The sequence below is a fragment of the Pinus tabuliformis genome, chromosome 5_1 (genome assembly GCF_031772625.1).
Source record: "Pinus tabuliformis cultivar Carrire ecotype Pingquan chromosome 5_1, CPIR1, whole genome shotgun sequence".
In the NCBI taxonomy this organism is placed as follows: domain Eukaryota; kingdom Viridiplantae; phylum Streptophyta; class Pinopsida; order Pinales; family Pinaceae; genus Pinus; species Pinus tabuliformis.
The window spans coordinates 469,735,409-469,751,849 of NC_142305.1; the positions used below are offsets into that span (position 1 = coordinate 469,735,409).

Sequence of the window (16,441 nt, forward strand, 5' to 3'; positions counted from 1 at the left end):
TCAAGGCTTAGTAAATATTGAATTAAGATAGATCTAAGCTGATTTATGACAATATTTTCCAAATTTCCCATACTTCATAAATTTATATTTATGTTTATATAAATATTAGTATCCGATTATTATCATTATATTTATATAGCTTTATGGCAAGATAAAAAATCCCATACACATCAATTACCATTATAATTAAAAATAACTAATAACATTGATGATGATGATAATGATTGATGTCTACTAATAATAATATTAATGAAATAATTAATTAATTAAGTAATAATTATTAATGACATTAAGTAATAAAAATAACTATTAATAAATAATTTAACTTATTAGTTATAAAAAATTATTAACACAGTCTAAGTTATAGACAAATAATCTTTTTTAGGGTATTTTTTGGTTAATTTTAATAAAAGAGAAATATTTTTAGAAGCTTGAGTTTAATATATTCAATTTGTAGAATTTGGGTGCCCAATTTATTTATGCATTTAAAAATATATTTTAAGTCATTAAATATTATAATCTTGCCTGAAATATTATTGGCTCATTCTTATGTAAATGACTATTTTGTCTATAAGTTAGACTACACTCCAGAAAGAAAGTTTTCATTTTCAGAAATTTGATCCCCTTACCCAAAATAAATCTGAATTTATATGGCTGATACCTAACACAAAAATTGAGGGTTTTTTAGTGAAATTTAGACAAAATAATGAGTTAGTCTATAGTTCCTTGTGCTATACTATGACTATAAATTTTACTTCCATCAATATGAGTTTGATTCTAAATTCTTGAGACAATAATTTGAATATATATATATAAGGTCCCTGTCAAGTTATTGTGCAACGATTTCATGTGGTGGTTTAGTCCTATAAGTCGCTAGGTCCACTCCCTCGGAGGCTATTTACTCACTCTTCCCTCGGAGGCTATTTACTCACTCTTCCTTAATTCATGGGAATAACATTCATAACTTGACTCTTCCTTGATTCCTGGAAATAACAAGAAAAGTATATACATATATATGTCCTAACTCTTTCGTGATTCATGATAATAAGGTGCATGACTTACTCTTTCTTGATTCTTAGAAATAAGCAGAAAGAAAAAGAAAAATATATATAGGTAAAATATTTTCTCACTTATTAAAACTAAAACGAGACAATAACTTATTAAAACTAAACTACACAATAACAGCTAATTAATGGCATGTGAAAGAATGGTCGAAATTAAAAAGAATGATAATTGAAAACATCCTATTTTTGCATCTAAAAGCTCCCTTCCAAAACTTGACACAATATAACTTAAATGGAAGCATAAATTTTTATTCAAAAATTAATTATACTGAATTTCCAAAACTCGCTCGGAATGAAATAGGTAAGAACATAAGACGATTGAAATTCTAAACATAAATTAATGGTAGTGAATTTCAACGGATTTTGCGGAATTTCATCATAATGGTACATGAGTTTCGTTTTTTTGGGGCAAAAAGGCCTCCTTAGATTCCTTTGTAAAGAAATTGTGGTGGGTTCTTAACCGAAGATAGGTTTAAAATTCTCTATCACAGCCCTTTAAACCCTAGCCAATCTTCCCAACTATACTGACCTATTTATATGATCCATGCACAAGGATGATCTATATATAGAGAGCTCACACCAGCCCACAATCACGTCAGTGATTGCTTGGAACCGTGGACAGTGAGAAAGTTGCGCATCTACAACTTCTGAAAACGCCACTAGGTAATCTTGTAATAGTGCTTATTTCCAATTATATCCAGCTCTTTACACGTTGTTTTCATGCACATGTAGAAATCTTTCAGCTCTTTCCTTCTGTTTATATTCTGCATAATCCATTTTTGTTTTTTCGGCCTTCGGAAGATTTGGATAACCCATTTGTTCAATTGGGCTATTCTTGTTTTTGAAGTATGTGTGCGTGACAGGCGGATTTGGGAGAAAGATGCGGTCTTCAAAATGGTTGTGGGTGGGAATAATTTGCCGGATCGTTTGAAGGGCCCGCTCCAAATCCTAGGAAAAAGCCCATTTCCCGCGCATCCCGTGCAGGCCTACAGGTCATCATTTGACTTGGATTTGTATTTATTTAAATTCTACTATTTTTCTTGCAGAAATCCTGAATCAACTGAAGTAATTCTAGGCATCTGTTTTATTGGAAGAAACGTCTTCATTGAAGCTTTCTAATAATTGAAATATTGCTGTGAGCAGGAACTCTGTGGGACCGGGTTCTAGGTTTTTTACTAGATTCTGTGTCTATTGATTTTCTATAAGTTTCCTCTGTCAAAAAGTTGATTGAACTAAAGGAATTCTAACATTTTTTTTCCCTGCAGACTTATTCAAATAGCCCTCGGAGCAAGAACTCCATAACATTCCTGCAATATTTAGTCTGAACTGTTTGCTCTTATTGCAGTTTCCTGTTGGACGGATTCACCGTCTGTTGAAATCTCAATTATCTGCAAACGGAAAGGTGGGAGCAACTGCTGCTGTATATTGTGCAGGCGTTCTGGAGTATATCACTGGAAAGGTTTTAGAACTTGCGGGAACTGCCACTAAAGATCTTAAGGTTAAACGTATCACCCAAAGGCATTTGCAGCTTGCTATTAGAGCAGACGAAGAACTTGATAACTTGATCAAAGGTACCATTGCCGGTGGAGGTGTCATTCCTCACATTCGCAAGGAACTTCTTACAAAATCTACAAAGAAGCATTAGAGTCAAGCGTCAACGGTTGTGTGCTGAAATGTTTCGGTCAAAGGAGTGCCGGATCAGTACATTTAGAATTAGGAGTGCAGTATATTCTAATCTTGTTTTCTGCTATATTTGTCTGTTTTGAACTCTGTGTAAATGGTGATATTTTACTAAATAGATCAATCTCCATTGGTGCCTTCCATAATATTTTGACTCGTTTTCTAATAAATGTGTTTGCATTGAATGGTGATTTTTTACTGAATAGGTCAATTTCTTTTGGTGCCTTCCATAATATTTTGCCTGGTTTTCTAATATATGTGTTTGCTTTGAATGGTAATATTTTACTGAACAGATCAATCTCCTTTTGTGCCTTCCATATTGTAAAAGCATGATGTAACTCCTCTTTTGTACCCTCCACAGGATGAAAGTCTATAGAGAGTGCAGGATGAAATTTCAGAATTAAGTGCATTACCACCTTACTAAATGATCATCTAGTAAATACGGGGTGTGAAATAACGATAGATCCAATCATGTTAACTGAAATGGAAACCCACAAAGTTTGTTTACAGGTTGCTTAAAAAAATCTATGGAATAATAATTGAGAAATTTCATTCCAGGGAAGTGAGTAGGGGCATTCATGGTAGCCAAGGAAAACCCATCCAAATTCAAAGAGGTTTGGCATGGTTTTGATCACCTAATCAGTCCATATTTGGGCATCATTACAGAATTACACATGTAAGGTGTATAAAATAATTTAGATATACTTTTTATCTTATATTTAGATTAAATATGAAGCAAGAGAATAATTTTTCTAAAATTTTACACAAAACTCTAACTTTTCACATTAAAAGAAAATTTAATCTTTAACTTTGAAACCAACTAATTCTTAAAAGAAGAAAGGATTAAATGTAATTTACGTTTATATTGATAATATACCAATACCAAAGTGACATAATATTGATATTTCAATTCAATATCAAAAATATAAAACTCAACATAATAATAATTACTCTAGCTATAAAATTAAATTTAATAATAATAATTATTGATATATGTTTATTTTGGAGTATGGATTTAATTATCTTAATTTAATTATTAATAAATTGGTGAATGGTAAGTATATAACCTCTATGAAATATCTTAGAATATTCTTAATAGTATAAATAGATAAAAAGTTTAAATTTATTCTCAAAACAGTTATGTTCTTTTTATCTTTTTAATTAAATTGATTAATTAAAACAAATGTCATATGAACATGTGTCACATTGATATTAATGAAATTTTTTAAACATGTTACATTAAAAAACCATAACATAGTAAAATATATCATAAAATAAATATTTCAACACTTTATAATATTTTTCAACCGGTAAATTTAATAAATACAGTAATAATAATATCAACCCTTAAAATATCGAATCAAATAATAAAATATAAATATAATGTTTAAATACGTGAAATGTACCTTAAAATAACACAAATTTAATCTTTTTCAACCATTTAATTTAATAAATACAGTAATAATTATAAAATCAGCCCTTAAAATATCGAATCAAATAATAAAATATAAATATAATTTTTAAATACGTAAAATGTACCTTAAAATAACAAAATTTTAATCAGTGCCATGTGTAATAATAAATTTTGGAGTTGAAGTGCCGAAAAAGCCTAAAGGAAAATTCAAGCCTTACTTTTGAAACCAACTACTTCACTGAACGAATGATGGTGGACAATGTGTATGGTATTTACATATTGAGTATACATTTTTCTAATATCAATTTTCAGAATATCGATGACATATTAGGGATTGTCATATTACAATTCATCAACTAGGATTCTCGTAATACAATTCATCAACTCGAATTGAAACACAATTTATGAATTTTATTTCATATAACTATATTAATTATAAAGTTCGTTTTATATATATATATATATATATATATATATATATATATAATTTTTAATAATAGTTTTTTTTATATTTTATATGAGAAATTAGTGCAATTCAAATAATAAATAAAATTAATTTTTAAGATGTATAATATGATAATACAATTTTTAATAAGATTGTGATTTTTTATTATTTATAATGTATTTCCTAATAATTCATAAATAGATTCGAGAATTTAGACAATTTTTGAGAAAAAAACAATTTTATGTATTAGATGGACCAATTATGAGTAATAAATATATTTTGATTCTCGAAAAAATTATATAGAAAAATAATAATAATTTTTTCCAACTACCCAAGATATATATAAATAACAACTATTTTTTTAAATCACACAAAATTGTCTTAGCATAAGTTATTCTCATCCTCTTATATTTTAAGATAACTTGAATTTTTGAATTAACAATCTCAATTAACAACCGTCATAAAATGCGGGCCATAACATCACACTTTAGATCCAGTAGTATTGTGTCTTTTAATATTTTATATCATAACTATAGTGGAAAAATATATCATGCATCATAACTATTAGTTCATTCTTTCTTATTTAAAATAACAACAATATATACGAGTAGAGACGTTGTAATATAACGTTTAACATTTTGGCTAAATCAAATTAGATAAATAAAATAAAATAAAATGTAATATAAATATTTAAATTAAGTAAAAAAATAAAATGAAAATAAAAATAAGCTTATAAAAATAAAATAATAATAATAATAAAAATAAAAATAAAAATGACAAACATGTATTTATGTAAATTCTTTATGACAAAAATATTATATAATTTGTTTATAATAATAAATTACCTATTGCGTCTAGAGAGGCATTGTCCAACCCAATATGGGTGAGATGTTATATTATGTTATGTGATGTTATGTAAACATTTTGACTCGTTCAAATTCAATAACAATAAAAATAAATGTAAAATACAATTAAAAATTTAAAAAAATTATAAAAATAAAATTAGGAATTATAATTTTCAATTAATTTTGGCTAAGTAAAATTACATAAAATTAAAAATAAAATTATAAAATTAATATTTATACTTATCATTTATGAATAACTAAGCCAACTTGGATCATCTTAACTCCAAATCTATCAAACGCGAAGAAGGATCAAATATCTTGAAGTACACATTTCTTTTAGAGTAAAATCAAATCTCTTGAGGTGCACATTTCTTATAGAGTAAAATAAGATATAGTCTTTCGCGAGACATAATAAATGTTGAGACCTTATATTTATGTACACTTTGTAACACAAATCACTAATAATAAAGCATTTTATATAAAATAATAATATTATTATTTAAATCCTAACTAAGTTTTTAAATAACAAAATATTATTCAATATGTATGAAATTATAATTTTTCATATAATCATTTAAATTGACATTTTTTTTAATATATTTTCAAATAATCTTTTTTCTTTAGTGAAATTATACATAAGTATTTGGTATTTTTTCAATTAATTTGATGCAAAGTTAAAATGTATTGGTTACAATCATAAGTTTAAACTAAGAAATATATATAATATAAATGGTGTAATATCTTTTCACATTTTTTAATAAATTTATACATATAAAATATCAACTTACATAACAAAAATTCATAACGTAACAAATAATTCTATTATTAATTTCCCCAAAAAACAAACCCTTAAACTATATAATTTTTAAATTCTTTATTAATATTGATTTTAACATTTACCACAATTTTATAAACTAACCTAAATTCCTTGAACATTTTAATTTAGCTTATAAAATTTATTTTTCTCTTTCATTATATTTTACAATATCAACTTCTTAATTTTCTTTGAATATTTATATTTATACTGGAACTAAATTCAACCATTTAAAAGTTACTTCAAATCTAAACAATTTTTTAATTTGATAGACATTACTATTTGAAATAAATATTTAGCAATTTTAGATTAAGAAAATAAAATTTAAAAACATTATTTAATTTTTAATAATTTATTTTCCATAATTAATTATTTGAAATTTACATGATTTTAACAGTTATTTGGATGTTTATCTTTAACTAATATTTTGTATGCTAAATTATTACGCATTTTTTTTATGATTGATCCAATAAGATTATCAGTATAATAAAGATTTCTCTAGTTCTTGATGATGGGTGGAGCATCCATAATAAATGTTGGATAGGATCAAAATTCTTCTACAAATTGTGTTATTTATTTAATATTATTTCTCTAATGGCTAATTGCTAAGCTTCCCTTATTTAAGGCTTGAATGCACTCATTTGTAATCATTCAATTATTTGGTCCTTGATCATGGGTGTAGTGTCCACCAAAAGGGTTGGACATGATCAAAATTGGATTAAATGTTATGTTATTTATTTAATGTAATTTCATTAATGCTTAATTGGTAAGCTTACATCTACTTAAGGCTTCAAATAAGTAATTTGTAATCATTTTATTCTCTAGTTGTGTCGAATCGTTAGACAAGATCAAAATTCTTTGATTGTCTATGTTATTTATTTGATATTAATTATTTAATGCATTATTGATAAGCTTTCCTATATTTAAAGTTCGAAGACCTCATTTCTAATCATTCTATTCTTTGGTCCTGATGATGGTTGGAGTGTCCACCTCAAACATCAGACAAGAACGAAATTCTTTCAATGATCATGTCATTTATTTAATATTATTTCATTAAATTGTTAAGCTAGGCTTCAAAGTACTTGCTTGTAATCATTATATTCTTTAGTCCTTGATGATAGGTGACAAGTAAAAATATCCTACACACTAGAAAATTATGTCAATAATCATTATAATTTAAAATAACTATTAATATTGATGATCATCATAATTATTGTCATGAACTAATAATAATATTATTGAAAGAATTAATAAAGTAATACTTATTAATGTTATTAATTACTTTAAGTAATAAAATTAGTAATTAATAAATATTAACTAATTTACTATAAATAATTTAATTTATTAATTATAATAAATTATTAACACACAATGTAAGTTATAGACCAATGATCTTTTTGAGGGTATTTTTTTGGTTAATTTTAATAAAGGGGACAAAGATTTTTAAAAATATGAGTTTAATTTATTCAATTTGTACAATTTGGGTGCCCCACGTGTCTTTTCAGTGCTCTAAGTCCATCTATGCATTTAAAATTGTATTTTTAAGCCACAAAAAATTATAGTATTGCTCGAAATATTGTCTACTCATTCTTATGTAAAAGACTATTTTGTCTATAAGTTAGACTACACTCTAGAAAGAAGGTTTGCATTTTGAGAAATTTGATCCCCATGTTCCAAAATAAATCTGAAGCTATATGGATGATACATAACATGAAAATTGAGGGTTTTGTACACAACCTCAGACAAAATAATGAGCTATTCTATAGGTCCTTGTGCTATACTATGATCTTAAAATTTACTTCAATTAATATAAAACCCTTTGATTTGATTCTAAATTTCTTAGGACAACAATTTGAATATATATAAGGTCCATGAGTTCTGAGGCTATGGTCTAACAATTGCGTGTGGTGGTTTAGTCCCATAAGTCCCTAGGTCCTTGATTCCTGGGAATAAGGTGCATGACTTGACTATTCCTTAATTCCTAGGAATAACTATGGGACTCTTCCTTGACTCCTCGGAATAACAACAAAAGTATGTGTGTATATCTATCTATCTATATATATATATATATATATATATATATATATATATATATATATATATATATATATATATATATATAGCATAAAGAAGATGTGGTGGTGCATGCCTTAACTCTTCGTTGATTCATGGGAATAAGGTGCATGACTTGACTCTTCCTTGATTCGTGGGAATAACCCTAGGAGTTTATGTATTGAATAACATGAAATAAAACTTCACTCGAAATGGGATAGGTTAGAACATAAGGTGATTGAAATTATAAACATAAATTAATTGTAGTGAATTTCAATGGATTTTGCAGAATTTCATCATAATGGTACATGAGTTTCTTTCTTAGGGAAAAAATGTAACCTCCTTAGACGACTTTGTAAGGAAAATGTGGTGGGTTGTTAACCAAAGATAGGTTTAAAATTATCTATCACCGCCATGTAAACCCTAGCCAATCTTCCGAACTATACTCACATGTATATATTCACCCATGCACAAGGAATGTAGTCATAGATGGTCTATATATAGAGATCTCACAAAATCTCACAAGCATGTCATTGATTGCTTGGAAGCGTGAAGAGTGAGAAAGTTGCGCATCTACAACTTCTGAGAATGCCACTAGGTAATCTTGTAATAGTGATTATTTCCAATTATATCCAACTTTTTACATGTCGTTTTCCTGCACATGTAGAAATCTTTTAGCTCTTTCCTACTGTTTATATTCTGCATAATCCATTTTTGCTTTTTGGCTAGCGGTAGATTTGGATAACCCGTTCGTTAAATTGGACTATTTTTGTTTTTGATGTATGTGTGCATGATAGGAAACCTGAGAGTAAGAAAGGAGAAGGTGAGAGAATCTGTGTTGAAGGGTTAGACAGGAAAAGAGGCCAAGTCTAGTGGTGACCACATAGTTGTGGCAATGTGTGTGAAGCGTTGCAAGAAGACATCGATCTTGTGAGCAAGGGCAGGGAGAGACTTGGACCTGAAGGCAAGTCTAAACGTTGGGAGGATTGGAAGTCAAGTCTCAACGTTGGGACGATTGGAATCTGTTAAATTATAGAGGTGACTTGAACAGTTGAATTTTTCCTTTATTTATTGTTCTCAGGTAAGTAAAACAACTTGGAGAAACTTTACTTAAATATAAGATGATAGGGTAAGTGCTTAGTTCTAGAAAAATACTATTATTGAAAACTTGGAAATTTGAACAGTGTATAGTAATATCCTGAAGTAGGAGAGTAGTTATTTCCATAAATCCTAGAAAGAGATTTTTTCTAGTTCAGATATAAATTTAAGAATGTAATACAGACTTAGAAACTTAGAAAGGAAAGAATTAAACTAAGAAAGAACCACAATCACCAAAGAGGTATACTTTTATTACAATAAAGGAATACATATTATTTCCTTGACAAAACTAAAACCACATAATAAATATAGAGGAAAACCTGGGCTGGGGCTCGTCCTACTGTTATCTTTGAGAACCATAATAAACATTTTATATTACTGGTAGGTAACCTGAAACCATATGGTAATGTGGTACTGTAAAGCATCAAGAAAATTCAAGAAGTATGGTAATACAGATATTGCCAATAAATAGCTAGGAAATCAAAATCACACCTGTAGGACCTCATACTCCAATGTGCCAGGGTAAGATTCCCAGTTTTAAGTCCTCATTTTCTGCAAATAATAAGCCTAATTACATATAAAGTGTTAAATAGAGAAATTTCTAATTGTAATATTTAAACCCATATAAACATTGCAGAAAAACTAGAAATAACATAACGAGAACGGAATGAGTCACTCAAAGACCATATATACAAATCAGGGCCCGATTGTTGCACATATAATAAAATAAGTTAATAACATGCATCATACTCCAGAAACAAAGAGATACAGGAGATTCAGGATTAGCATGTCAAAAATGATATTAACCAAGTCTAAACTAATAAATCGTTAGCGTTATATAACGAGTCGAAACAACAATGAGAAAAGTAAAAGAAAGCATTCATTACTATTACAAGAAGTTGCATAATAAATAAGACAATTAAACAATCATTGGATGAAGTTCCAGAGTAAATAAGACAATTAATCGAGCACTGTCAAATAGTACAAGGGACCTTCCAGTCTAACCCTAAGGGTTTGCTGGATAAACCCATAAGTCTGGAACAGTCACCCGAATGGTCGACAAGTGTTTCCCTTAAACCAAAAATTACATATAACTTAAATACAAACTAGAGTAGCGAGTTTTCAAGAGAAAAGCCCCTTTTGCTCAGATAATACATATACATCTGGAGTACCAAGAATAACACAGTTGAAATCTAAAACCCTTCCAAAAGAATTCATCTAAGGACAAGACTGTCTGTCTCTCTACCCGACCAATAGATGTCCACAAGCAAACAATGAACATACCCATGAACCCATTGAAGCCTTCAGACTGTAGGTATCAGGAATCGGTGAAAACCACCTCTGAAATGGAACAGCGATATCTCACCACAAGAACCTGCAACTCCAATATCGAAAAACGTCAGGTGGTATCGTTCTAATTGTGAACAAGGAAACTTAAGGAAAGCGCAAAAAAGTATAAGGGATTACCTGATAAGGGCCGCATATGGGTGGTGGAAGCACCTATTTAGAGGCCTTCATAGGAGCCAAACTATATTCTTCACTGCTCAAACCACTGAGGGACAAAACCTTGCCATCATGTCCTAAAAGCCAGAGAGCCCAGAACTGAATCAATGAAAATAAAACAAGACCACTCTAAATTCCAAAAGAGGTTATCAGAAGACCCATCGTCCATTGGATTAGCACCGTGGTCTGATCACCGTCAATGCAGTAAGGAGAATGAGGTAGGAGGGACAACTGGAGAGCAGACGGCGAGGGAGTCGAGGCCTGCTCCCACTGCAACTCAGAGGAAGAGTAGAAGGACATTAATAATCCCATATAAAGCATGTAATAACTATGTGTATAACTAATCAATAGTACCAAGACTTGATTGTAAACACATTGAAATATATGCAAATGGTACTGTATAATAATCTTTAGCCTTATAATAATATACAATTGTTTTACTATGTTTAACGAGTAAGTGCAAGTACAATTATCATAATGAACTATGGTAGAATATAATTTGTCTTTATTGTGAATTATTTTGAATTACATGGAGATGTGACAAGTGGTATCAGAGCTAAGGTTACCAAACAAAGGCCTCTATAAAGCTAATGACTGATAGTGTTGTGTGTACTCAACAAAAGAAGCAGGAGAAACTACCATGAGAAGGACAGATAATGCTCCCCACAAAATCATAACAGGCTTAGGACCTGCAACTTTCCCTGAGATCAAACCTAAAGTATGGGTGCAGTTGGGAGAAGAACCCCGTAGCACCAATCCTACAATATTGGAGACCTTGCAAGAATTAAAGAGCGAGATGTCCCGATTGCAAGCTAACAATGAAAGGTTAATGCCAGAACAGGAGAAGATTATTAAAAGTCAGTCAGATAAGTAAAATCAGTGTCATCCGATTCCCAGCCCAGAACACGAGCACATGTCAAGAGAGCAAGAATATCATACAGAGTATGTGGAAATAGAAGGAGGGGAAGAAAATCAAGAGGAAAAGTCAGATAATGCCTCAGAGCATAAAACAGAAAAGGGGCAGAGGACATAACTGCAAGGAGAATTCCGTAAAATAAAGCCACCCCTCATTGACAGTGAACAAGAAGAGCTAGCTGAAGCCTGGCTCATTAATATGAATAAATACTTTCAACTATATGAATATTATCACAATTTAAAGGCTCGCTTGGCCATTTTCCAGCTGCAAGGGAAATCCACCCTATGGTGGGAAGAGGTAAAGACCATACGAGGGCTAAACGAACAAAGCATAACATGGGAAAAGTTTCAAAGAGATTTCAAAGAAAGGTATTTAATTGAATGGTTCTAGGATGAAAAATAAAAATGTTTTCACAACCTACGATTAGGACAACTAACAATTGATAAGTTCGTTACAAAATTTACCACCTTACATCGGTATGTTCCTTACATACGAGAAGAGAAGGCAAAAGTGCAACGATTTATCAATAGCTTACCGATGTTCATGAATGAATGTATTGAGTTCGATAACCCGATAACAATGAAGGATGTCATATGAAAAGCCAAGATATGTTATCAGCAAAGTAAACAGAAATGAGAAGTGATGGGAATGAAATGGATTGTAAAAAATCACAATAAGTTTTCTATTGTTAATAAAGGTAACAAGAGAAATATCAATAGAGGACCTCCTAGACGACAGAAAAATAGAAATATACATAGAAATTAGTCCAAATTTAGACCTCCCTATGAAGCCAAATCCAATGATAAATCAAGAAGAACCGAAGTTGAAGCAACAACAAGACCCCCACTACAAGGTTGGGGATGTCGAGGGCCACATTACATTAAGAACTATCTTGACCGCAAGGGCATTGAACATATTTTGCAGATTCAGGAGGCATCCACACTAGCAGATATAGCTAGGAGTATTCCAAAAATCAATGCTGCCCTTGAAGATCTTCTGGCTAAATACTAGCCAACTATGGTGGAATTCGAAGGTAAAATCTTTGATCATTCTATATCTGTTTTAATTGACCCGGGAGCTACGTTAAGTTATGTTAGTCCAAAAATAGTTGATCAATGTGGTTTACAAGTTGTCAAGTTCAAAAATCCTTGGTTAATACAACTAGAAATGGGGGTAAAGAGACATGTGTTGGCCAAGGTCAACAACTGTCCATTAGAAATAGCAGGTCAGCCTTTGGTGGTAAATCTAAACGTATTACCCCTATGGTAATATGATGTTCTAATAGGCATGGACTGGCTGGAGAAGCACTGGTCCCTTATAAACTGTAAAACAAAATTTATCTGCTACATGGATGACCAGGGAAGCAAACAGGAGATTCAAGGCATTTTGAGACCAATAAAATTACAACCAATAATTGCTCTCAACTAGCAAAGTGAATCATAAAAGGATGCCAGATTTACATGATTCAGGTGGGTTATTCCAACTGAAAGGATACGTTCGTTTCCTTGGAGAGTATCCCTGTGATACAAAATTTTCTAGATGTATTTCCTTAAGAAATTCCAGGGCTACCTCCAAAAAGAGACATAGATTTAACCATTGAACTAGTACTAGGAGCAACCCTTGTGTCCTGAGCTCCTTATTGGATGAGTATACCAGAGCTGATGGAATTGAAAATGAAATTATAGGAATTATTGGATAAAAATTATATCCACCCAAGTGTATTGCCTCAAAGAATCCCCATACTATTCGTCAAAAAGAAGGACGAGACCCTATGTATGTGTATGGATTATCGTTAGCTAAATAAGATGCCCATTAAGAACAAGTATTGTTTACTTTGCATAGATGAACTATTTGATCAAGTGAAGGGTGCGATGGTGTTTTCAAAGATTGATCTACGGTCGGGATACCATCAAATCAGAATCAAGGAGGGAGAGATAGATGAAATGCTCTTTAGGACCTGTTATGGACATTGTGAGTTCGTGGTGTTACCCTTCGGGCTGACCAATGCCCCCACCACTTTTATGCGTGTAATGAACAATATATTTCATCAGTATTTAGGTAAATTTGTGTTAATTTGTATTGATGATATACTGATTTATTCTTGAAATATTGAAGAACATAAAGAGCATCTCAGGATAGTGCTGGAGACTCTTGGGGAACATCAACTGTATGCAAAATTTAGCAAGTGTGATTTCTTTAAAGAGCAAATTTAGTATTTAGGCCACATCATTACCAAAGACAGAATCGCATTAGACCCAGAAAAGATAAAGACCATAATGGAATGGCCAGTACCAAAAGACGTGGCGGATATAAGATCTTTTATGGGACTGGTAAGGTATTACAGACGATTTGTTGAAGGATTCTCCAAGGTGGTATATCCTATTACCTCCCTACAGAAGAAGGGAAAAACCTTCAAATGGACAACTAAATGCCAACAGAGCTTTGAACAGCTCAAGAATTTACTTACCATTTCACCAATCTTAAGCATAGAATATCTAAGTGAGGACTATGTGGTGTGTACAAACGCTATCAAGGAAGGGGTAGGTGGTGTTTTAATGAAAGAAGGTAGAGTAATCGCCTATGAATCTAGAAAGTTGAAGGAGCATGAGCAGAAATACTCAGCTTATGACTTAAAATTGACAGTCCTTTTTCATGGAATAAAAATGTGGTGATGCTATTTGATGGGTAAGAAATTCCTTTTAATGACTAAACATCACATCTTGACTAATTATTTTAAGTAGCCCACTTTGAATGCCAAGCAAGCCAGGTGGGTAGAATTTTGAAGTGGCTTTTATTTTGAAATCAAACACTTGAAAGGAAAGGAGAACTGGGTAGCTGATGCCTTAAATCGAAAGATACATTGTCTTTATCAAATTTCTTACATTGAGGTTTGGAGCGCCTTCAATGAACTAATTAACGAAGCAACCGAGTGAGACCTAGAATACCAGTTTTTAGGACAGCAAGCTCAAACTACAAACAACCATGAGCATCAGCTAGAATATGAAATGGATCCTACAGGTATGCTGATTTATAAGAAGAGATTGTATGTGCCTAACCAAAACAACATTAAGGATTTGATTTTGGATGAATATCATAAGAGTCCCTATATAAGACACCAAGGATACCAAAAATTAATTACTGCACTCCACAAAGAATACTACTAGTCGGGTATGCAAAATAATGTAGTAGAATATTTGATTCACTACCTAGAATGTTAGCAAGTAAAAAAAAACACCAACATCTTGCTGGATTATTGCATCCATTACCAATCCCAGAATGGAAATGGGAGACCATTTCCCTCGACTTCATCAAGGTATTACCTACATCTAAAAATAAAAATGACTCAATAATGGTGGCTGTGGAAAAATTAAGAAAATGAACTCATTTCATACCAGTACAATCCACCTATAGGGTAGTGAAAATTGCCAAAAGCTATAATTTCTAATCGTGATGTAAAATTTTTATCAGCCTTCTGGAAAGCTTTGTTTGAAGGGTTAGGCATGCAGTTAAACTTCAACAATGCCTTTCACCCTCATAGGGATGGGCAGACAGAGCAGGTGGATAAGGTGGTGGAAGACATGCCACAAAATTATGTGATGCAACAACCCTCCAAACAGGAAGATTACTTACATATGGTATAATTTGTGTATAACAACGACTATCATACCTCCTTACAAATGAGCTCGTTTGAAGTTTTGTATGGACATAAGTGGCGCACAACGTCTAGTTAGGGAGGACTCGAGGACAAGTTGATGTTGGGACCCAAAATGTTAAAATAAATGGAAGAAATGGTTAAGAAGGTTCGTTCGAATTTAAGGTCTACTTAAGATCTACAAAAGAACTTCGCCGATCAAAAAAGAAATTTAAGAGAATTCCAAGTAGGGGATCATGTATATATAAGGTTACACGCAAAAAAGAGTAACTTACAATGGAGTGGGTGTGATAAATTAGCACCCCGATTTTGTGGTCCACTTCAAAGTTTGGCACAGGTGGAGCCAGTGGCATACCTGCTCACATTGCCCAGCCATATTGGAGTACACAATGTTTTCCATGTATCCGTACTAAAAAGATATGTTTATGATCCTAAACATATAATCAGTTGGCAAGATATATAGGTAAAAGGATTTTCTCTAAGAAAGTCAAATAAGAAACTAATGATAATAAAAACTGAGCAAATTTTTTTCTTATGTAGGTCGAGCTGAAAGGAGAATTCTTGTTTGAAACTCTAGTCATACTCGATCGGGGCGAAGTAATGTTGCGGAAACGCGTTATCACCCAGGATAAAGTGCAATGGCAACATTATGGGCCATATGAGGCCACATGGGATGATGAGCAGCTCATGAAGGAAGCCTTTTAGGTTTGTTTATAGCATAAAAGCATCAAGACGATGTTTTATTTCAGCGGGGGAGATGTGATGTCCCTAGCAAACTGTAATTATTTTTACTTTACCACAGTAAAAAAAATGGATATTATGGTTATTGTTTGAATTAAGTATTTAAATTTGATAATTATAAATAAAACTATTTTGGAGTGTTAACAAATCTTATAACTTTTCAGATCAAGAAAGCTAGGATAGACAGTTTCCTAACCCTAACTACTTCCCTGATTAT

At 31.3% G+C, this 16,441-nt stretch overlaps 1 pseudogene; it reads left to right on the plus strand.

Moving 5' to 3' along the window:
• Nucleotides 1-2,709, plus strand: part of LOC149165543 (putative histone H2A variant 3 pseudogene) — a 28,915-nt pseudogene extending 26,206 nt beyond the window's left edge.
• The last annotated feature ends 13,732 nt before the right edge of the window (nucleotides 2,710-16,441 follow it).